General features: G+C 42.9%; 1 long non-coding RNA gene across 1 annotated transcript; it reads right to left on the bottom strand.

Moving 5' to 3' along the window:
• On the bottom strand, window positions 1-9,221 carry LOC118144318 (uncharacterized). The gene is made up of 4 exons (XR_008473945.2): window positions 5,402-9,221; window positions 3,947-4,130; window positions 3,700-3,748; window positions 1-1,977 (listed from the first exon to the last, which is right to left on the bottom strand). It is a non-coding gene; the product is annotated as an uncharacterized LOC118144318 (long non-coding RNA).
• Between the last annotated feature and the right edge of the window lie 15,761 nt (window positions 9,222-24,982).

The following is a 24,982-nucleotide window of genomic DNA, read 5'->3' as shown; positions in this document are numbered from 1 at the left end:
AGTGAGACTCTGTCTCAAAAATAAATAAATAAATAAATAAAAATTTAAAAAAATAAGTTAGAGCATTTTATTAATCACAGAGTCTACGGTCTTGTGATTTATCTGCCCCCTGAGATGTGACCCTCCGATATCACTTGCCACCCTGAGCTTGGGGGTTCCAAAGTTATTTAAACCTAAGACTCCCCTGACACCCCTGTGAAAAGACAGATTCTAAAACCTCACCTCATCCTACTGAAAATCACAGGGGATTCTGACTCATTTTCCCACTGGCAAAACAGGAAGCAGAGCAAGCCCTACCACAATCTTGTGTTTCAGCGGAAATAGCAAGTGCAAAAGAGCTTTGGAAACCGTGAAGTTCCTCTCTCATGGCTGGCATCCAGGCTTGCTCTGGAGGTTCAGAGGCAAGGGCCACTCTGAGGCTGTGGCCCAATACAGTGTCCCCCTCCCCACACCTTCTTCCCTTTCTGGGCTTTCTGGAGACACCAATCAGAAGCCACCCACGTCCATTTGAACCTAATGAACTGGTGGTCCCAGATTGGAACCTGCCTAAAGTTCATCACCTAAGTGGACGCCTGAGTTGAGTTCTAGGAGTGCTGATTACAAAGCTTCAGAGGGTCAGTCACTTGCCATAACTGATGGTTTTCAAGGTATGGCCCTTGCCTTTCTTTGGTACCTCCTGGAATAGGAAATGAACCCAAAGATTAGAGTGGGGAAACATAGGGTCCTGGTAAGTTCTCATCACCCAGGCTCTGCCCCTTCTCCAGCTTCATCTCCCTCTATCCTTCTATATACCCATCTAGCCTCTGATTACTTCTCTCCTCCTTTCAGTAATGAAATCCTCTAATTTATAACCAGTCACAAAGCCACATAGACTAATGACTACCCCCAGTCTTCTTGCTACTATGATCCATGGTGTGTAAACAGAAATGTCACATGGCTGCATCCAGGAACAGTTCATAGTAAACAACTGGCATGTGTTTCATCCCTTTTCTATGATGTCCCTTCTTTCATCTTGCTGCTTGGAATACAGATGGGATGGCTTAAGTTCTAGCATCTATTTTGAATGTTAGGGATGAAACTACACATTAGGAGTCCTGGGATAGAGAAGGAGCCTGGAGCCCTGAGCACCGTGTGGAATCGAGCTTTCAGTCTAGCTTTGGATTATCTAGTTTGGACTAACCTCTGGACTTTCACATATGAGAAATAAAGTTCCATTTTATTTAAACCACTCTCATTTTGGGTTCTGTTATCCACAGCCAAAATGAACACTAATATAGTGCTCAGGAGCATGTATTCTGGAATTAGACTGCCTAGGTTCAGTCACTTATTACCTGGCAGCCTTAGGTAATTTGCTTCCCTTCTTTAGCCTTAATTGTAAAATCAAAATGCTCCAGCCTGGCCAACATGGTGAAACCCCATCTCTACCAATAAACACAAAAATTAGGCGGGCATGGTGGCACACACCTATAGTCCCAGCTACTTGGAAGGCTGAAGTGAGCAGCTTGAACCTGGGAGACAGAGGTTGTAGTGAGCCGAAAATGCGCCACTGCACACCAGTCTGGTCGATAGAGTGAGACTCCGACTCAAAAAATAAAAATAAAAATAAAAATGCTAACGACAATTTACTTCCTGGAATTGCTGAGAACAAGCTAAAATGTGTAAAGCTTAAAACATGTAAAGCCCAGCACATAGTAAATACTCACTGAACATGAGCTATTATTAAAATTAGCTGTTAAATACATGATGAATAAAGATACGCCCCTAAAGGAGCAGGATTGAAGGTTATTCTCTATCATGCTGTATGCAGGCATTTTTGCAAAGGGCTTGATTTTTCTATTAGTAAAGAAACATAGAAGGTGAGCTGGATGGTGTGACTCATACCTGTAATCTTAACAATTTGGGAGGCCGAGGCAGGTGGATCACTTGAAGCCAGGAGTTCAATACCAGCATGGCCAACATGGTAAAACCCCATCTGTGCTAAAAATACAAAAAAAAAATTAGCTGGGCGTGGTGACACATGACTGTAATCCCCGCTACTTGGGAGGCTGAACCATGAGAATCATTTGAACCCGGGAGGCAGAGGTTGCAGTGAGCTGAGATCATACCACTGCACTCCAAGCTGGGTGACAAAGCAAGACTCGGTCTCAAAAAGAAAAAAAAAGGAATCATAGAATTATAGAAGGTGCCCAAATTCTCAGTGGAAGAATTTTGTTTTCTCATCCCTGACACAACTCAAATACAAATAGGCCCTTTATTTGATCACACAAAATGAGAGTCCTGGAATGTACTTTGAAAAAGGAGATCCAATCTAGGCTCAGCTCGGGAATGCAGATAGAAGAAAAGCCTTGATCCCTCTTGGTGGCAATCTGGATCACGGAGCCTGATCCTGAGTGATATTCATGTTCACCCTGAAAGGGGCCCAAGGAGTTGAGCATCTGGACCAGGGCGAGGCTTCGTGACAGTGCATGTGTTGTGAATTGGCGATTCTTTTAACAGAAGCAGTTTGGAACCAAGACTGGGAATCTGCTGCTAACTGGAATGTTGTAACCAGGTTCCACGTTCCCTGAGGGAAGGGCTGTTGGTTCTCAGTGCACTGGGGGCATTTAAGTCAGATGCTAGGAAGAACTTGTTCACCAGAATGGTTGTGAAAGGCAAATATGCATGTGGTTGTAGAATGTTTCTATCTGTAAGAAGATAATCTGAAGATAGTATGGGGAAAGGAAATCTTTCATAGTTAGAGGATATGAACTGAGCATCCTCCAGTAGGAAACAGGAGGTGAGAACAAAGAAAGTAATCGCGTAATAATTCTGAGGAGTTTTTTCTTCAGTCCAAATAGACCTAAGTTCAAATCTTAGTTTACCAGTTCCAGTTAACCACTCTGACCCTCAGTTTCCTTCTCTAACAGGAGATCACAGCAGACCTGCCTCTAAGACTGTGAGGCTGAGACAAAATATATCTAATAATATGGGAGGTGTTCAATAAATATTCATTTTACCCTTGTCTTACAAATCTTTTCCTATTCTGCAACTATGTGATTCAGCACTTCCTGGAATTCTAAGGCACTAGAAACTTTCCAAAGAATTTAAACTGCTTAATTGCTAGCTTCCAAGCTCTTCCCAGCATTTCTTTGAGAGGTGAATGGTAAAGATGGATCAAAAATCAGACAAATTGCGCTTTGTTTGCTGATCCAGCAATATCCCCTCACATGCTATTTTCTCCCCTGTTCTTACTGGGACAAGAAAGGGATTGTCAAAAACAAGTCGCATGCTGCAGTATATAGAATTAGGGCGGAAGGTAACTATTGCTCCTGCATGCCTGCAGAAATAAGAGCCTGAAGTCGCTTCAGGGCTTGAGGCTGGGGTCCAGCACAGAGCGGAGGGAAGGGCATTGCTTTGGAGAACAATTGTCTAGAAGCTCAGGGACTGGCTGGACTGGTACCTCTCTGCATGACTCCCTGGTCCCCTCGTGTACACAGTGCAAGGACGGAATTAGATGAATGCAGAAGACTCTCCAAGCTCAGAGTTTCTCTCCTGGATTTTGTTTACACCTCTTCTCTTAAGGAAAATGTTTTAAAAGTCTGTGTAAAGCCTTCTCTCCTATGTGAGAGGTGCTGTGTAGGGGTAGTATTGGCCGATAATAACAAGGGAAGATTTAAAGAAAAAAAATAAACCACTTGAGATTTTACTGCTGATAATTACCTTAAGTCTCTTGTGCTTGGCTTGGATAGGGAGGCCCGCCTGTTTGGTTCTGCTTCACAGGAGAACACCAAAGACATGACAAGTGAGAAAAAGTTATGTGACATATGCCTTTGCCCCCAGTCTTTTTATAGCCCACCACATCATTAAAAAGAGTCTTACTGTATAAGTCTCAACCCCAAAGTCTAGAGAAAAAGAAAACTAAATTACAAAGAACTTATGTCCAAAAGAATTTTGTTCTTTTCCTCACATGTACAATTTATTCCTTTTCTAAAACGAGAAAGCTGCTGAAGGAAAAACTTCATTTCTCAACTCATAGGCTCTCTGTTTCTTCAATGAGAACTTCCACAGTGGAATGTAGTTAGTTGCCCCAAGGTGAAAACAAACCACTGACAAGCAGTTGTTGAAAAGAGTTGCTTTATGTGATTTTCTATCTATAAAGAGAAGAGCACAAGAAAGGTGTTACCCATCCTGATTCTATCTCATTGTATTCCTCCAACAGAAAGACAGACAGCAACATGAAAGGGAAAGGAGTTCGCTCTCAGTAGCTTTCCATTCTGCTGGAAAAGGAATTGCTGAAATCCCTCCCTCTGTTTGGTTTGCCCTTTCTTGCTGAGTTTGTGGAGGAGTGGTCATTACTACAGTCCCCTCGTGCCCCCTGTCGTTCATATTGGGAAACTAACCAGGCAGCATGAACTGCTAAGTTTGGTTCCTTATCTTAAAACCCCTTACACTTTTTGGATCCATCTCAAAAATTCAAAATTGTGATTCCACCTGTAATTCACTGAGGGGCCATTTATAGTCAACTTATATTATTATCTCATAAACTTACTGAATGTGAGGGAGGGTCCTTAGAATATATTCAGCCAATTGTGTGTTTTGTTCTGTTCTGTTTTGTTTTACCAAGTATGGGATTCGTTATGAGAGATATTTGTTGTTATTCTGTGAAACCAAAGAGGGTTAGGAAATGCCGGGTTAAATAAGAATTAAGTAACATTAAATAAGGAGCTTCTTTCCTGCTGGCCTTCTCAGAGCATTTAATATGGACCATGTATCTCCCAAGGGAAATGCAATTTCCCAATCATGCTTGACAACAGAACTACTTTTCACATGAATTTTTTGCAGGGCCAATATTCCAGGGAACACACTTGGGAAGTGTTAATCAAGTCCAAATGAATTGTTCTACAAGTCTGGAAACTGAGTCCCAGGGAGGTGCCAGTGACTGGGAGGTAGTAGACATTGCAAGGCCCCTGTCAGGAGGCTCCCAGGCCACTTCCTCACCAGGATCCCTCCCATTCATTGGAGTTGACCTTTAGAATTTCTGTATTCATAAAGCGTGTTTACTTGTGGAATGGGGAATGCTGTTGCCTTTAGCCAAAGATATTGGGAAAGTTCAGTAAACCTCTTTCAAAATGCTCTGAACCCTTGGGGAGGAGAATTTGCTTCCGGTATTTTCAATTCCATTTCTTTCTTTCTCTTGTGAAGAACTTCATTGCTTTCTAAAAATCTCCTATTCAACAAATTTGCAATAAACACCTACTATGCACATATACAAAAGAGGTCAAGATAATGCACCACTTTGGATAAGAGCAAATATTTGGGGGTCAAGTTCTGGTTCTGCTACATTCTGACTGTACAATTGGACAAGTTGCTTATTATCTTCTAAGATCTAGACTCCCCATCTATAAAGTGAGGATAATACTACCTTCTCCAGAGGAATGGCTGAGGATTCCATTAGATAATACGTGTTAAATGGCCAGCACAGTGCAGGACATATAAGTACTCAATAAATGTTCGCCACTGCTATTATTGTTGTTGTTAGGGCCATTGAGGCCTGGTCGCCGTCCTCAGGGACTCAGCTCAGCTACAGAAAGAAGACAAACACGCTCAGAAACTTTCAGTAGCAATCTAAGGGAACAGATGAGAGACAGCAACTAGGTTTCACAGAACTCCAGTCAGCCTTTAGTGGTTGCCTCCAGAGCTGTGTTGGGAAGAATTCTGAGGGCTTTGCCAGCTACAGAAGGAAAGAGCCCTAACATCAATTAGTGATGTCGGTCACGGATGTGTGGAGTGTGGGTATGTGGTTATATGACATGTCTTTGCCATTCTTAGAAATGCCAGGTGTGGCGGATCAGATGGAACAGTCGTTTCTGGAGGAGGTAAGAAGTTGGACCTCCAGGATGCGTAGGACGTGAATGGAAAACATAAAAAGGGAGGAGGAACTCTTTGACACTCGGAACTTTGCGGCATATGCCAAGGATAAAACCAGCACGGGCTCTTTGAGTGGCAGTAAATAAACCAGGCTGTCTAGAGTAGGTCTTGATGCTAAAGATTAGCTCTATAAATACGGTAACCAGCAATCTCAAGCTGGTTGCTCAACATCAAACAAGCTGTCCTATTGTTTCCATAAATTCCCTCATATGCTATGTGCCCTGGTTTGAGGTTCAGAAAACGTGAACACCATTTGGTCTCTATAACCATCTTCTCTACCACAGAACTGTGCAAAGGCTCTTCCCATTGCCCTTGCTCACAGAGACCATATTTTGGTGTGAAGTCCATGGCTGCTGTTCAGAGAGCCCATCACCCTTTGTGCACTTTGGAAAGTCTTTATAAATGTTTTTCATTATACACAGATGGCATTGCAGCCCCAGGCATCTGAGCTTCTCGACAAATGCACATATGGAAAAAATCTGTTGAAAATGAAAAGCAAAGACCCAAGCTACCAGAAACTAGCATCCAGGTATGATACATGCCTCCCCTGTATCTGGTAATACACCAGCCCAGGGAGGGGAGGCAAAAAGGTGCTTATTAAAACCACAAATGAGGATGAGGAGTTTTGAAAACTTTCTGTTTGCAGAATTAGCTTCATTCTTCACTCCAGCTGGAGATGAGCCTTCTCTGTGTAGCAAAAAGCATGGGGGCCAATAGCTCCTAAATTTACTGGTACATCCACATAGCTTTGGTCACTAGAAAGACACTATCTTAACATTGTCTCTAGTTCCAAGTCAAAAAGTCCCAAAAAAAGAACTCACTGAAGCAGTTTGCATCAGCTCCTGTGGTGGGCACAAAGATGGGGTTGGGTGAGGGAAACTTCTGGAAGGAGAGGAGTGAGGTGCTGGGTAAACAATATAAGATGCCTGCTGAATCTTCCCTTTATCTACCTTTTCATGCTGACTCAACCAGGCTATCAATCAACAATTTCACTCATTTAATAACCACCTATTTGCTTATTGAGCGTCTGCGACATGCCAGGTGCTGTGCTAGATTTCAGGCGTGCAAGGAAGAACATGACTCTTTTTAAATTATGTGCCTCTTAGAGTGCTAGGCATTCAGAGAGACAGAGGAATATCAAATGTAACGGGTTTAGGATGTCTAGAAACTCACCATATAACTGGAGAAAGGAGACTATATATCGCAAGAATATTAAGTGGTGACCTGTGTGCTGTGGGTGAGGAGGGTAAGAGAACTAGAAGGTAACTGAGGTCAGCAAGGCCTGGAGCATTCAGAAGAGAAGTGCCTTGGAGTGATACTTCTGTGAGGTCTTTAGAGGGCGAGGAAGCTTTGTTTATGATACATGTGTTTAAAGTGCAGTATTTTCACAACATCACACTAAGTGAGGGCCTCTGCATCTGGAGGCGTTCTGGAATGCGGCCGTCAGCCAGTGGCCCTGTTCCTTTCTCAGAGACAGGACTACCACCCACAGCTCTTCTGATAGCCTTGTTTTTAATTGCCATGGCCTGTTGGATAAAAGCCTCTGAGTTTGATGCAAGTTCAAAATAATGTCCTTCAAGGATTAACTCATTTTTTTGGGCTTGAGGAGCTACAACAAGTAACATCTGGTAGAGCCTGCAGAGGGATTTTTTTTCACCCAAGGAGTTTCAAGTTTCAACATGTGAGCCATCCTGCTGAATAACATCATCGACGGGAAACAGCACGCAGAGACCTTATCTTGCAATGAGAGCTCTGTGTAACACCCCACGGTCATGTTTTGCATGGACTGTAATAGATGGTGCAAACTGTAACAGGTTCTTATCACTTTGTTTCCTGCCAAAGTGACTGAGTTCCACACTTATGGGGTTGAAATCCCCTTGTGCATTTCTTCTGGGGCCATCCTAGTGCCGTTAGTAACACCCTCCCTGTGTTCGGAAGGCCCACATTTTAATGCCGTCATGGGAAGTCTCTTGGTCAGTTCTTCTTATCACATCCCATCAGTCACTTCGCTGTCTCCCCAGGTCTCCTGGAAAATTTCTGGAATCATCTCCTTGCTTTTGGTAAACCCTGGCTTTGTTCCTCCATGCCGTGCTTTCTGTATTCCCAGCTCTGCCCTTTGCATCCCTTGGGCCAGTCCCTCTACCCTAGGAATTCTCTCTGAGGTCAAGATTTTGCAATGTTCTTAAAGGTGAAACACTATAATAGCTAGTTGTTGAGTGTTATGTGTCAGGGACGTATTATTTATAGGGATACTATTATCACCCATGACTTACCAGTGAGAAAAATGAGGCTCAGAGTTTGAATTGCCCAAGTACAAGACATAAACCCACATCTGTCTCACACTTAAGACTGTGCTCTTTTTAAGGGATAAATATAGGGACCCAAAGAATGGTCATGGGAGTCACGAGTTCCAAGCAGAGGAGGGAGAAGGAAAGAGAAATGAGGACAACTCCGAGAGTGGCAGCTCTGAACTAAAAGGAGGAGAATTTTGAGACATGGTCAACTGTGACTAAAGCTGGAACAGGTTTGAGAATATCGACCCCACTGGCATAAAGACACCTACTGGCAAATCTTCTCAAAAAAGATTTCAGTAATGGGTCTGGAAGAGGTTATTAGGAAGAGGGTAAAGAGATACAGATGGCAAATAAAAGGAGGGGCAGCCACACAGATGGTGGAAGGAAGGAGAGTTGTCTTGTATCCACGAAATTAGAAACTCTCGGGCAGGTCCCATAGACTGAGTTTTAACAAGCCCTCCAGGTGATTCTGATGCACACTAAAGTTTGCAAGCCGCTGCTACAGAACCGTGTTTCTCAGCTTTGGCTGCACATTGAAATCACCTGAAATAATAATGCTTCCGTATGACCTCCTGAAATTCTGTTTTAATTGCTCCAGGCAACAGGGCTTTAAAAACCTCTCCAGGTGATTCTAATGGGCAGCCAGAGTTGAACATTCCTGCTGTACAGGGAGAAGACAGTTGAGGGTATGCAGTCGAAGAGGAGGTGGAAGGGATATAACAGCAACTGCACCTCTGGCTGTGCCAGGCAATGTGCTAAGGCTGGGCATTTCAAGCTTTAATGGCATAAGGATCACCAACAAGCTTCCAGGAGCTTTACAGGCATCGCTTCAAGGAATCCTTATAACAAGTCTACAAGGCAGGTGCCAGCATTATTCCCACTTTACAGATAAGGATATCGAGGCACCAAGATGTTATCTGACTTGACTGAGGCAAGACAGAAAGGAAATGGTAGGTCTTGAAAATTAGATCTTGACTCCAAAGTACTTATCATTTTAAAAAATTATGGTAAAAATATATATATAAAATTTACCACTTTATTTTAAAGTATTTACAATTTTGTGGCATTCATAATGTTGTACAACTACCCATTTCCAGAATGTTTTCACCAACCCAAACAGAAACCCTTATTCATTAAGCCATAACTCCCCATCTCCCCCTGTCCCAACCCCAGGTACCCTCTGTTCTGTTCTTTGTCTTTATGAATCAAAGTACTCATTCTTAGTCACTGTTTCAGGATCAGCTCGAAGAAGAGATGGAGGTATCAAATTTGATCAAACTTTTTCCTTGAATTGACAGCATCTCTGAGTTAAATGAGGCCACCATCAGCAATGTCTGTTCCCAAAATAGGGAACGACTTGTAACTTCCCGCAAACAGCACATCCTCTTTTGCCTGCATGCCAAAGCACATGCCAATCCCTCCAGGACATGTGCCTTTTCCCACCTCGCCTTCATTTAGCAAACTCCATCTCCTCCAAGTCTCTTGCCAGGCATGACTACTCCTGGGGATCTAAATCAAGTTCTTCAACTAGTGTGGTCCCATAGAGGAGGACTTCAGAAACTGACATTCACTCTGATCACCTAGGCATCTTGTTAAAATGCAGATTCGGATTTACTGAGCCTGCCTTGGGGCCCTAAGATTCTGTTTTCTTTTTCTTCCTTTCTTTCTTTTTCTTTCTTTCTTTTTCTTTCTTTCTTTTTCTTTTTTTCTTTCTTCTTTCTTTTTCTTTCTTTCTTCTTTCTCTCTTTCTTTCTCTCTCTTTTTCCTCCCTCCCTCCCTCCCTCCCTTCCTTCCTTTCTTCCTTCCTTCCCTCCCTCCCTCCTTCCTTTCTTCCTTCCTTTCTTTCTCATTCACTTTGTCACCCAGGCTGGAGCAAAGTGTGCAATCATAGCTCACTGAAACCTCAGACTCCTGGGCTCAAGCCATCCATCCTCCTGCCTTAACTCTCAAGTAACCAGGGCTACAGATGTGTGCCACCACGTCAGCTAATTTAAGATTTTTTTTTCTTTTGTGGAGATGAAGTCTTGTTATGTTGCCCAGGCTGGCCTCAATCTCTTGGCCTAAAGTGATCCTCCTGCCTCAGCCTTCCAAAGCCAAGATTACAGATTTGAGCCACTGCCCTAGGACTTAGACTCTGCATTTCTACAGAGCTCCCAAGTGATGCTTATGCTGCTAGTCCCTGGACCACACCCTGGGTAGTGAGACCATAGGTTGCAGTGCTTCATCGTGACACATATTGCTACAGCATTCCCTTGACTGTTTCTCTACTCCACTATAAATATCTTGAGGGCAAACACCCGTCTTATTATATTCCTGGAGCCTAACATTGTACCACCCACAGTGACAATAAATGTGGATGGAGGAATAGATAAATGAACAAACAGGCTGGAAGGCTAGAAGGAACCGAATCTGTGAGTAGCCTCATAAGCCACACTAAGGAATTTGAAATGCATCATGACATTCTGGGCAGACACTGAGGGGTTTGAAAAGGGTGCTATATTAAATGTTTATGTGCAGTGTGTAAGACATGTTGGAAAGGACCAAGACTGAAGTCAAGGAAACAGTAGCAAGTTACTGCACTGGTCTAAGCAAATAATTTCGAAGGGCTGAACTAAGGCAGTGATAGTGGGAAGAATGCAGTGGGAAGAGGAGTCAAGACGGTACAGATGGGTTGATCTTACATCCCCATTTGCTTCAGACAGTTTACCCTGGGTATAATTATTAATAGTGTCCCATTTGCTCCCCAAAATGCCCTAATTTGGATGATAATTATCTATTCATACTGTACATAGGAGACTTTTTTTTTGAGATGGAGTCTTACTCACTCTGTCCCCCAGGTTGGAGTGCAGTGCCACGATCTCGGCTCACTGCAACCTCTGCCTCCCAGGTTCAAGTGATTCTCCTGCCTCAGCCTCCTGAGTAGTTGGGATCAGAGGTGTGTGCCACCACGCCCAGCTAATTTTTTGTATTTTTAGTAGAGACAAGGTTTCACTATGTTGACCTGGCTGGCCTTGAACTCCTGACCTCAAGCGATCCACTGACCTGGGCCTCCCAAAGTGCTGGAATTACAAGCATAAGCCGCCACGCACAGCCAGGAGACAATGTTAATAGAACATGGGGTGTGGGCTTTGAGCAAAGTGAGAAGTCTAGGATAACACTCACGTTTCTGCCCTGGATGACCCAACAGATGGTAACAATGTTGACCAAGCTAGGCAGTCCAGGACATCAAACAGTAGAAGTTACTTTAAAATAAAAGTATTTAAGTTAAGGAGCCACTGCAAAGTATTAAGTAAGTTATGGTAAACAGCATGACAAATTTCAAAAGAGGCACCGATGGCTGAAGTTTGGAACACTGATGGAAGGTATCACCAAGCGAAACATCCTCCCTCCCCAGCACTCTGAGTCAAATTAGTCCCAAAGCAGTACTACATTAGGAAACCTTCCCTATGTGCTATTAAGCCCAACTGCAGATGGGGTGTCACAAAGGCCCACGAAGTCCAAGTTTTGTTTCTCAGTCCTTATTCTCTTCCCTTCAAGTCATTGCTGTGAACGCTCCACACGACAGGATCACAGTTGGCTGTGGTCACTGAGGTCAGTATAAAGATATACCAAGTCAAGGCTAGATTGAGTCTGAAGCCCACGTCCCTTGGTTCAACTGTCCTGAGTCAAAGGTCAGTAACACCAAAATATTCTATCACGTTTATAACCCTCATGACTCAATATTCTTACTAATCTCTACTCATGTGTGCCAACTCCTCAGCTTTTTTCTCCCGCCCATAACATGTCAACAAGTGGGTAATTATTTAATAAATCTCAGAACATACCTTTGCTTCTTTTGGCCGGAGACCTGGAATTTTCCCAGTTTCAGTTTCAAGGTGGCTGTTACTTAAGGGTCCGAATTCAGTCAAGCGGAAGAATAAATTCACCTACTAGAGCCTTTCAGGGGAACTTTAAAATAAAACGTAGCTTTTCAAGTATTAAAAGGAAGTGAAAGACTGAACTAAGCTGAGTATTCATTTTAATACACATGTTAAAGGTTATATTAGCAGCCGTCAAAGTGCTGGCCAATTCTAACCACATCACTCTTCACCTTAAATCAGATGTCTTAGGTGGTACCTGGAACCTGTCACTCTGGGCTGACCCTGAGTAAAAGGATTGTTAAAGAAGGGGAAGTTGGTCTTCCAGGCTTTCCTGTCACTCCTGGGGTTATCAGCCTGATGAGCAAGGGAGAACAAGAGAGCTGGAACCCAGGAGCCTAAGTCCTTGCCGCTTCTTCCTGCCACTTCTTCCTGTCGCTTCAGGTCCGAGAAAACTGATTTATGTGCTGGTGATATGATGTCAAATCCATAAACGTGGCAAGACTGAGGGCGGAGGAAAACAACCCAAATCAAAGGAACTGAACAGATGTTTCCCAAAAGAAGGTATTCGAATGACCACTAAGCACAGGAAAAGATGCTCAACATCACTAATTTTTAGGGAAAAGCAAACCAAAATACTAAGAGATACCACCTCACACCCATTAAGAAGGCTACTAGCCAAAAAAAAAAAAAAAATGGAAAATGTGTGGGGCTCTGTGGCTTGTGCTTGTAATCCCAGCTACTTGAGAGGCTGAGGATCTCTTGAGCCAAGGAATTGGAGGCCAGCCTGGGTCGCATACCAAGACCCTCAAACCTAAGATAAATAAATAAACAAATAAATGGGAAAAAACAAATGTTGGCGGGGGTGTAAAGAAATTAGACTCCTTGTGCACCGTTGGTGGGATTATAAAACGGAACAGCTGCTATGGAAAAACAGGATGGTGGTTCCTCAAAACATTAAAAAGAGAATTACGATGTGATCCAGCGATCCCTCTTCTCAGTGTATACCCAGAAGAATTTAAAGCAGGGTCTCAGAGAAATATTTGTACACGCATGTTTGTAGCAGCATTATTCACAATGTGGAAGCAACTGAAGTGTCCATCAACCAATGAATGGGTAAACAACATGTGGTATAAATGCACAATGGAATCTTACTAAGCCTTAATATGGAAAATATTCCAACACATGCTACAACGGGATGGTGTTGAGACAGTACACTAATGAAATAAGCCAGTCACAAAAAGACAAATGCTATATGATTCCACTTATATGAGGTATCTAGGGTAGTCAAAATCATAGAGGCAGAAAGTAGAATGATGGTTGCACAGGGCTGGAGCAAGAGGGAATGAGGAGTTACTGTTCAATGGGCACGGCGTTTTGCAAGATGGAAAGAGTTCCGGAAGTGGATGGTGGTGATGGTTGCATAACACTGTGAATGTATTCAAAACCACTGCACTGCACACTTAAAAATGACTCAGATGGGCCAGACGTGGTGGCTCTTGCCTATAATCCCAGCACTTTGGGAGGTTGAGGCGGGTGGATCATGAGGTCAAGAGATGGAGACCATCCTGGTCAACATGGTGAAACCCTATCTTTACTAAAAATACAAAAATTAGCTGGGCATGATGGCGCACTCCTGTAGTCCCAGCTACTCAGGAGGCTGAGGCAGGAGAATTGCTTGAACCCAGGAGATGGAGGTTGCAGTGAGCCAAGTTTGTGCCATTGCACTCCAGCCTGGGTAACAAGAACAAAACTCCATCTCAATTAAAAAAAAATGACTCAGATGGCCAGATGGCCAGGCCCGTAATCCCAACACTTTGGGAGACCCAGGCAAAAGGATCGTTTGAATCCAGGAGTTTGAGGCCAGCCTAGACAACATAGTGAGACCTTATATCTACAAAAAATAAAAAAATTAGTCGAGCATGGTGGTGCACATCCGTAGTCCCAGCTACTTGGGAGGCTGAGGTGGGAGGCTTGAGCCCAGAGGTTGAGGCTGTGGTGAGCCAAGATCACACCACTGCACTCTAGTCTGGGTGACAGAGTGGGACCCTGTCTCCAAAAAAGATAACTAAGATGATGAATTGTGCATCATCTTTTACCATGGTAAAATAATAATAATGGTCACCAACAGTATTCAGAAATGATAATAAATTAAAATAACTTTTAAAAAAGTGAGCACTAAGGACTTCTTTTACCAAGCCTTGTGGTAGCCTAGATGGTCCTTTCCCTGGGCCCCACCATGATTTCTCCTTTGGGACATCCACACAGACAGAAGACAGCCCCCAGTCCCTCTTACTGCACCATCCAGAAGCAAAAGATATCAGGACTTGAGAGTCCTATGAACCCACACCTCACAGCCACCAGAGCCTTAATCATACTGAAAGCCGGCTGCACCCCTCTCTCACTGCCCAGTGGAATCCTTGGCCACTTCAGTGGTCCTCCTCAGGGGTGGTGATGGATGCAGGAGAACTGGCATGGTCTGGCTGTGTCCCCACCTAAAATCTCATCTTGAATTGTAATAGTCCCCACGTGTCAAAGGGGGGACCAGATGGAGATAATTGAATCATGAGAGCGGTTTCCCCCATACTGTTCTCGTGATAGTGGGTTCACACAAATGCCATGGTTGCTGAGAAATATTAAGTTGTTGAGAAATGCTGAGTGTTTGAATATTGAGAAATGCTGAGTGTATGATAGAATATATTGTTTGCTAGGAAGAACGATGGCAAGGAAAACCTAGCCACTGCCCCACCAAATAGAAAACTACTTGGAATATTCCAAAGTGGGAGGAAAATATATAAATATCATACACTGGTTAAAACAATTCCTTAAGACGTCTGACCCTGCCCTCGAGGCTCCCTCGTGGAGAATACTTTTTAGTTTTTCTGTGATCAGTGGTAAGCGGGCACCAGCTGCCTACTTGGCATATTTTGTGTTATGAGAAAATACCAAACATCTGTTTGTTGATAATAATCACCTGTTCAGAGACAATAAATATGTGGGTTAGAGTCTGCTCAAGGCCTTCACCCTGGAATGCTGTCAGCCCCTGAGGCTCTCAGCTCAGAAGGCTACTGGCCCTCGGACAGTCCCACTTTGTTGTTCTATCTGGGTGTCTGCCTCTCAATTTCTTCAGCACCACCTGGGTGGGGGTCTCTATGGCTGAGCTGCTCTTGGTAGGTGGTTTTATAAGGGGCACACCCCTTTGCTCAGTTCTGATTCTCTCTCCTGCCACCAAGTGAAGAAGAACGTGTTTGCTTCCCCTTTTGCCATGATTGTAAGTTTCCTGAGGTCTCCCTAATCATGTGAAACTGTGAGCCAATTAAAGCTCTTTTCTTTATAAATTACCCAGTCTCCAGTATGTCTTTATTAGCAGTGTGAGAACAGACTCATACAAGAACTGATCCCCATTTCTCCCCAAAGATCAGATGCATCATACAAGCCCTCTCTTACTGTCTCTACTCCTGATTCCCACTACTTATCACCTGCCCCCCACCAGTCTGAGATGCCCAGAGTTCAGCCAGGACCTGCCCCTTTGAAGTGGCAATCTGAATATTCACACATTTTTCTAACTTACCAGTTTAAGGGTTTCACTTCTCAGGGCCTTATATAACCCTAGAAAAACTGACAAATCAATTCATATTTCTAAGACAGTGACTGGAAATCACACTGTCAGCATGGCAAAGGTTGACCGTAGTAGTCACAGTCCTGGGTTTCGTCCTAGCCCCATCATTTGGTATCCGGTTACAACTTTGCTACATCTTAATTTTCTCATTAATAAAAAAGGGCTAACTATGAGGAAATCCCCTCCTCACAGTGTTGGTGATACAGGAAATAATCAGTATTAACAGAACCTGAGTGATCATGCAAGCCGACAAAGAAATATCCTTAGTTTTAAAGTGAAAGTCCCTGAATACCTGGTACTGAAAAAATTATGATGCCTCCCCATAGGTAATTCCAAATAAGATTTTATTTTTCCAGATGACATAAAGAATGCATTTAGGTATAATTAAAGCTGATTATTTCCAAGTCAATTTTTAAGTTTCTCAAAGCTGAAGTTTCTTTCCCCTCTCTCTCCCTTTTTTTTGTTCTCGCTCTCTCTGACTACTGCATGGCTGGTGTCCCCTACTCATTGGGTCATTCTGCACTGACCACCAAGCTATGAGGTCAGGGAGGGTCAAAAGATCTGGGGGTTGCCCCTGGTATTCTGTCCTGGGTCAGTTTGCCAGAAAGGAGAAAGGAGAATATTGTGCTTTTTTGTTGATATCTACAAAAATACAATCCTCTCAAAAGATAGGGAAGAAGTATAAGACAAATAACAGGACTTCAGAGAGATACCAAAAAGAGAAAGTGAGTACAAAATACAAGAGGCATTGACAAAACTTTGCAACTAATTGCAAAAGTTTGCAAGATCATAATGAAAAACCCAAGTGAACTGGAGACACTCTTGCCCATAAAAAGAAGAGAGGACATGTCGGGGTTGGGAAAGAGGCAGAAGGCAGGAGAGTTCTGCTGTCAGCAGGAAGACAGCACACAGCCTTGCACTCCCTGCAGTAGGTGGTTAAATAAAAGAGAGAACAGAGGGGTGTTTGTAGAAGGCCCGTGACCAAGTTGGCAGACCTCTGTCACACGCCATCTACTCCTGAATCCACATTTGCACCTGATCTACAATCATGGATGCTCTCAGTGATGACTGAGACAAAGCAAATGTGAATTCATATTCAGCATCCTCAGTTTAGAAAAAAATGTGTGTGATCAGAAAGATTCCTGGCTAGTCCGAGTGCAGTGGTGTTTACAACTAATTGATCACAACCAGTTACAGATGAAATCTCACTCTATTTGTTACAGACAAAATCTCACTCTATTGCCTAGACTGGAGTACAGCAGCAAAATCTCTGCTCACTGCAACCTTGTCTCACCAGGCTCAAGGGATCTTCCCCCCTCATCTCCCAAGTAGCTGAGAACACAGCTTGCACCACTATTCTTGGCTAATTTAAAAAAAAATTTTTTTTTGTAGAGATGGGGTCTTGCTATGTTACTCAGGCTGGTCTTGAACTCGTAGACTCAAATGATCTACCTGCCTCAGCCTCCCAAAGTGTTGGGATCACAGGTGTGAGCCACTGCCCCTGGCCCAGTTACAGATTTTTTTCTTCCTTCTCCACTCCCACTGTTGCAGTTGACAAAGAAAGAAGAAGGAAGGAAGGAAGGAGGAAGGAAGGAAGGAAGGAAGGAAGGAAGGAAGGGAGGGAGGGAGGGAGGGAGGGAGGGAGGGAAGGAAGGGAGAGAAAGAAAAAAAAAGGTTTCCAACAAAAATATTCAAGTACAAAGGTTCTAAAGGCAAGATAACATTTGCAGAATAACAGATGAAGTTCCCAGCATCCCCCTCATTGGAATTTCTCCTAGAGATTTCCTTGAGCATGTGTGACACGATGTATGTACACGGTCATCCACTTGTAATTGCAAAAGTTTGGAAACCATGTAATTGCTCACCAAATAGGGAACTTGTTAAATAAATGATGGTAGAGCCATACAGTGGAATTCTGTACAGGTATAAAACAAAGCAAATTAACCTTAAAAATGAGGGAGATTTCTATGTATTGATAAAGGAAACATCTCCAAGATACATTGCTAAGTCAAAAAAGTAAGGCTCAAAACTGTAGAGTATACTATATTTGGGTCAAAAATGAAAAGGGAAACAAGTTAAAATATTTGTTTTAGCTTGTGTTTTCAAAAAACCTGATAAAAAGTGGATATCTAGGCCAAGCATACTGGCTCACACCTGTAATCCCAGCACTTTAGGAGGCCAAGGAGATCACTTGAGGTCAGGAGTTTGAGACCAGCGTGGCCAATATGGTGAAACCCTGTATCTCCACCCCTACTAATATACAAAGATTAGCTGGGCATGGTGGTGAGCGCCTGTAATCCCAGCTACTCAGGAGGTTGAAGCAAAAAGAACTGCTTGAACCTAGGAAGCCTAAATCGCAGTGAGCCAAGATTGCGCTACTGCACTCCAGCCTGGGTGACCAAGCAAGACTCTGTCTTAAAAAAGTAAAGAAAAAAAAAGCGGGCCAGGTGAGGTGGCTCACGCCTGTAATCCCAGCACTTTGGGAGGCTGAGATGGGTGGATCACCTGAGGTCAGGAGTTTGAGACCAGCCTGGCCAACATGGTGACACCCCATCTCTATTTAAAAAAAAAAAAGTGGATATCTTCAAGGAGAGAGTGAATCGAGTAAATGCAGGTAGAGAAAAGCAAAAAGGCTTTTCACTGTATACCTTTACATATTGTTTTGAGTTTCAAATTGTGAAAATGTTACTCAAATTTTTTGAAATAAAATAAAAACAAATGGTTCAGAAGGTGAAGGTTGTGAGTGGGGGCAGCTGAATTCACTTATGTAAAAATGATCTTTCGTGTGAAGGTAAGTCTGTACTGAAAAAAAGAAAGCAAAAGAAAAAAATGAAATAAAAATGACTCCAGATGATAGTAGTTTACTGTATTTTCATGTTAGGGGAACTCTTGGGTGTCTGCTATCAGTCAGGACTCTTACAGGAATAATCATCTGAAATATTAACTCCAGTTTATTGAAGTTAGAGACTTTCATCAACTCATGTAACTGAGACATCCAGAGGTGGAACTGGCCTTGAAGATGGTGGGGTGCAGAGCAATACTCATTGCTGAGGAGCTACCTAAATCACAGGCTTTCTGGGCACCCCACGCCACCCTGTCTTAAACCACCTGGCAGATTGTTGGCATTTTCTTCAGTATTTTCTAAGCATGGACTCTGGAGGTCACTGCCACCACCAATATGAATCTGGGATCCTGCTACCCTTTGTTTTAGAAGATGAATCTGGGGCTAGGTGCAGTGGCTCATGCCTGTAATCCCAACACTTTGGGAAGTCAAGGTGGGCAGATAACCTGAGGTCAGGAGTTCAAGACCAGCCTAGCCAATATGCTGAAACCCCATCTCTAGTAAAAATACAAAAATTAGCCAGGTGTGGTGGTAGGCACCTGTAATTCCAGCTCCTTGGGAGGCTGAGGCAGGAGAATCATGTGAACCCGGGAGGTGGAGGTTGCAGTGAGCTGCGATCGTGCCACTGCACCCCAGCCTGGGTGACAAGAGCAAGACTCGGTCTCAAAAAAAAGAATATGAATCTGTTGGGAGTGACCAAGAAGAGTCAGAAGCTTCTCCTCCAGGGCTTGAGGCTGCGGTTGCTCTCTTGTGCAACAGACATGATGCAGATGCATGACATTCTGGACTGGAGAATGTGGGGCATTCAGAGCCAGACCAAGAGTATGTGTGTGGGGAGGCGGCTGGGCTTCCTGGCTTGCCAGAATCAGGCAGTGGGAGAGAATGGGATACCACTTATCTTCCTCCCACTCCCCTTTCCTCATTCCAGGCCCAAACACCAGACGAGTATGTCTCCAACTGAGTAAAAATGTGAACATGGGACAATCCACATGTGAGGGATGTGAGGAAACCCAAACGCAGCACAACACTGATGCACTTAACTTGGTTTATAAAATGCAACTTCTGTGGAATCCTCTGTGTTAGTGTTAAAAAAAAAAAAAAGGCCCACTTGATTAGGAATCAGGAAAACTGATTCTAAATAAGAGAAACTAAATAAGAAAACAAGAACTTTAAAAACTATAAACATAACTTTGGAATTAACACAAGGTTTCTGTATTACCTAAATGGCTTATTTACTTTCAAAGCCGAAAAGGTCATTGGCAAGTATACTTTGGTTTACTGTGAAGCAAGTTAGGTTAGCTTTTGGGCGGGGAGGGATATGAAGGGAAAGATGTTTTAATTGCACAGTGGAATCTGCTGCTTTTGTCTGGTATAGACCCACTTCCACCCCTTTCTTATGAGAAACAGCTTTCAGCTACCATCAGCCCAGTAGTTTGGGTGGTGTTGACCCCTTCCTGCTCCAGGGGTGGACAGGTGACTCGGGTCTGACCAGTCAGAGCCTCAGACCTCCCCATGGCATGTGATCCGAGCCAGCCAATCGGAGACAATTCATGGGCTTGTGGTTGAAACTGTTGAGAACTGTTGAGAGGTCCTTTCTTTCCACCTCTTTTTCTAAATAGGTTTTGGGTCTGGAGGTTCTAGATGCCCTCCCACTTCCACCAGGAGAAAGCCTGCCTGAGAATGAAGCCAGCTGAGAGGAGGAAAGAGAAGATGGAGTCCTAATGGCACATTTCTATCCAGCCATCCATAAAGCCAGTTCCACTCCCAAATGTCTGTTACTTGAGGCAGTATAGATTCCCTTTTTCCCTTCTTGCTGGATTTCTGATCTCTTCCACCCTGAATCTTGACTGACACAAACTTCTGATGCTAATGTTTGAGCATCTACAAAGTTGAACCAATCGTGCCCGCGTGGAAGACTACATGAATTATGAAAGCATAGCCAGGCACAGTGGCTCACACCTGTAATCTAGCACTTTGGGAGGCTGAGGTGGGTGGATCACCTGAGGTCAGGAGTTCAAGACCAGCCTGTCCATCATGGTGAAAACCCATCTTTATTTTATAAAAAATTATGAAAGCAAAAGGTTTAAATCATAATCATACCTTTATAAGGTCCAAATGGATCTGAACCATCTCCTAGATAGTCTACTTCACAATAGTAACCAGGTGACATTTTATAATTTAACAGAAAAACAAATTACTAAAATAAGGAAATATTTCATTTTACACTTTCAGTCATGTGTTCCAAGGAAATGCAAGTTCTTTGGAATTAGAAATAATACCAAAATGTGGATAAGACCAGCTTTAGAGGTGGAATGGAATCAGTTGAATACGATTGTCTGGAGTGATTTTTGACCTTCTCAGTTTGCCAAGACAGGTGTACCATTTGGTCTAGCCCATGTAACAACTTCTGTGGTATCTGTCCAGGTTGAAGACAGTTGTCATGGATTGGTGATGCCCAAACAACTGAAATGTTTATAGCACACAAAGAAAAACAGTCAACATTACCAGGTGATACAGACCATGTGTTTATTATGAAACTAACTAGTAAACCAGAGTAAATCCCATTATATATTATAGCACTGCAAACATCCTTAGTCATTCCTTCATTTGTTCATTCATTCATTCATGCATTCAGTGAGTATTTCTTAAACACCTGCAGTGTACCAGGAGGCACTGTGTTAATTGCGAGCATTACAAAGATAAAGATTAAGGCACATACTCTGCCCTCAAGGAGCTCCCAATCTAACTGCAGAGAGATGTGAAAAGGAAGCATGAAAATCCATTGTGAGAAGTGCTGAGAACGAAAGTCGGTTTGAAGTGAGACACAACCATGTATTCATTCCACTGCGGATCCCATGGGAAAGGCACGTGGCATTTCTCCTCCTCTTCAGGATAATGAAGGCTTGACACAGCTTTCATCACTTTCAGTTCCAGTGTTGCAAGGGGGATCTCCAGCATTACGATGAGTCACAGTGAACCCAGAAATGATTAGCATTCTTTTTATTTATTTGTTTGTTTGTTTATTGATTTATTTATTTTTGAGACAGGGTCTTGCTCTGTTGCCCAAACTGGAAGACAGTGGCATGGCTCACTGCAGCCTCAACCTCCTGGGCTCAGGTGATTCTCCCACTTTAGCCTTTCAAGTAGCTGGGACTACAGGCACATGCCACCACACCTGGTTAATTTTTGTTTTTTGCTTTTTTGTAGAGATGAGATTTTACCATGTTTCCCACTCTGGTCTCAAAGTCCCAGGCTCAAGTGATCCTCCTGCCTAGACCTCCCAAAGTGCTGGGATTATAGGTGTGAGCCACCACACCCAGTCGGCATTCTTAATGTTTGCTTACAAAGGTGTTTCTCTATCAAACTCTTCCATTCACTTAAAGAAAATCAATTTTGATGCATCTTAAAGAAAGCATGTTTACATTTGCTTTTTATTGCCAGATTATTCTACTTAGCCTTATAGGGCCCAAATGGCAGTGGCAGGGGTGTGGGACATGTTCCAATAACATGGGCTAAACACATAGAGGGAAGGCAGCTTGTCATTGCAGAGATGCCTGACTGCCACTGAGCCTCACGCCTATACTCACCCAACAGTTAATGAGGAGCTATCCCTAACTCCCTATGATGCCATGCCCTTTGAAGCTGTCTCCATGGGCTGCTCTGCTCTTGGCATGTGCCCTTGAGGACTGATCCCACTTGACCACACATGGGTTTATGCTCTCGGGTCTTTGAAGAGAGAATTCCTGCTCTTCAGCTTTCAAGCCTAAGCCTTAACATTTCAAGGGTTGCTTCTTCCTCTGGAATAGCTTGCTTTTCATTGGTTATTCATGATTTGGGTGAAAAGGTGGAGTCTGTAGTTCTTGCTTAATGCAAAGGGCCTGACTCATATTTCCTATAGTGTTGTGGGACATCCAGCCACAGGGGTGAAAAGAAGGAGCGAATAAACAGCACCCTGCACCCAGAAGTTCTTCTTGACCACCCCCTTCTCGCTCTTGGGCCATTGTTCTTTTTGCCACATTTACTGGCATGAAATGAATTTGAGATATGAGTTTCAGTTCTGGGTCAGACTATATATCAAGTTATGGCAGTAACAATAAAGGAAGCTTCTCACCTGAGTTGCTGAAACCATTACACCTGGAATTACACCCACTATAAATGGCCAATTAGCAGCAAGAGCAAAAGATGTGGCCTCATGAGCAGGGAGAAATAAGGTGGCAGAATTTCAAAACCAAGGTCTTCTGTATTCACTTAGAGCTACTGTACATGATGGTATGAAGGCCTCTCAGTAGAAGCACTTTGCTTAGCTAAAAATCAGAGTATCTTAGTGTTAATACATTACCTTAATCTTTATGATTTGGGTATATGATTGCTATAAATTGAATTTTATATATGCTCTCATGATAAAAAATCATACAGTTCACTCACTAAGAATGAAATTTACAAATGAATATCCCAATTCACTTTGTAATAAATGTACTGAAGCTAAATTACTCATTTAGTGTATGTCCATAAATCGCATACAAATAAAAAAATAGAATCTGTAAAAAAAGAAGAGCTCTCCATTTTTTTGTAACACCTTGTCTTTCCTGTATATGAATTTGTTAATATAAAAAAATCTACTTAGAAAATTATAAAAACATCACTTCAATGTCACAAGGCTCTACATTCTTTAGGAAAATATATCTTTAAAAATAGTACAACTATTAGAAATTCTTTTTTTTTATTGGAACGTTGCTTTTTTTATATTGCATTTTAGGTTTTGGGGTACATGTGCAGAACATGCAAGATAGTTACATAGGTACACACATGACAGTGTGTTTTGCTGCCTTCCTCCCCTTCACTCACATTTGGCATTTCTCCCCAGGCTATCCCTCCCCAGCTCCCCCCCAACAATGTCCCTCCCCCTTCCCCCCAATAGACCCCAGTGTGTAGTACTCCCATCCCTGTTTCCATGTGTTCTCATTTTTCCTCACCCGCCTATGAGTGAGAATATGCGGTATTTCATTTTCTGTTCTTGTGTCAGTTTGCTGAGAATGATGTTCTCCAGATTCATCCATGTTCCTACAAAGGACACGAACTCATCATTTTTGATTGCTGCATAATATTCCATGGTATATATGTGCCACATTTTCCCAGTCCAGTCTATCATCGATGGGCATTTGGGTTGGTTCCAGGTCTTTGCTATTGTAAACAGTGCTGCAATGAACATTCGTGTGCATGTGTCCTTATAGTACAACGATTTATAGTCCTTTGGATATATACCCAGTAATGGGATTGCTGGGTCAAATGGAATTTCTATTTCTAAGGCCTTGAGGAATCGCCACACTGTCTTCCACAATGGCTGAACTAATTTACACTCCCACCAGCAGTGTAAAAGTGTTCCTATTTCTCCACATCCTCTCCAGCATCTGTTGTCTCCAGATTTTTTAATGATCGCCATTCTAACTGGCGTGAGATGGTATCTCAATGTGGTTTTGATTTGCATCTCTCTGATGACCAGTGACGATGAGCATTTTTTTATGTTTGTTAACCTCAGGTATGTCTTCTTTTATAAAGTGTCTGTTATCCATTGCCCATTTTTGAATGGGCTTGTTTGTTTTTTTCCTGTAAATCTGTTTGAGTTCTTTGTAAATTCTGGATATCAGCCCTTTGTCAGATGGGTAAACTGCAAAAATTTTTTCCCATTCTGTTGGTTGCCGATTCACTCTAGTGACTGTTTCTTTTGCCATGCAGAAGCTGTGGAGTTTGACTAGGTCCCATTTGTCTATTTTGGCTTTTGTTGCCAATGCTTTTGGTGTTTTGGTCATGAAGTCCTTGCCTACTCCTATGTCCTGAATGGTTTTGCCTAGATTTTCTTCTAGGGTTTTTATGGTGCCAGGTCAATCCATCTGGAGTTAATTTTAGTGTAAGGTGTCAGGAAGGGGTCCAGTTTCTGCTTTCTGCACATGGCTAGCCAGTTTTCCCAACATCATTTATTAAACAGGAAATCCTTTCCCCATTGCTTGTTTTTGTCAGGTTTGTCAAAGATTGTATGGTTGTAGATATGTTGTGTTGCCTCCGATGCCTCTGTTCTGTTCCATTGGTCTATATCTCTGTTTTGGTACCAGTACCATGCTGTTTTGATTACTGTAGCCTTGTAGTATAGTTTAAAGTTCGGTAGTGTGATGCCTCCCACTGTGTTCTTTTTGCTTAGAATTGACTTGGCTATGCGAGCTCTCTTTTGGTTCCATATGGAGTTCATTGTGGTTTTTTCCAGTTCTGTGAAGAAAGTCAATGGTAGCTTGATGGGGATAGCGTTGATTCTGTAAATTACTTTGGGCAGTATACCCATTTTCACGATATTGATTCTTCCTAACCATGATCATGGAATGTTTCTCCATCTGTTTGTGTCCTCTCTTATTTCGTTGAGCAGTGGTTTGTAGTTTTCCTTGAAGAGGTCCCTTACGTTCCTTGTGAGTTGTAT

The sequence above is a fragment of the Callithrix jacchus genome, chromosome 9 (assembly GCF_049354715.1).
Source record: "Callithrix jacchus isolate 240 chromosome 9, calJac240_pri, whole genome shotgun sequence".
Lineage (NCBI taxonomy): Eukaryota > Metazoa > Chordata > Mammalia > Primates > Cebidae > Callithrix > Callithrix jacchus.
The sequence above is the reverse complement of the archived record's forward strand: the minus strand, read 5'-3'. Positions and strand labels throughout refer to the sequence as shown.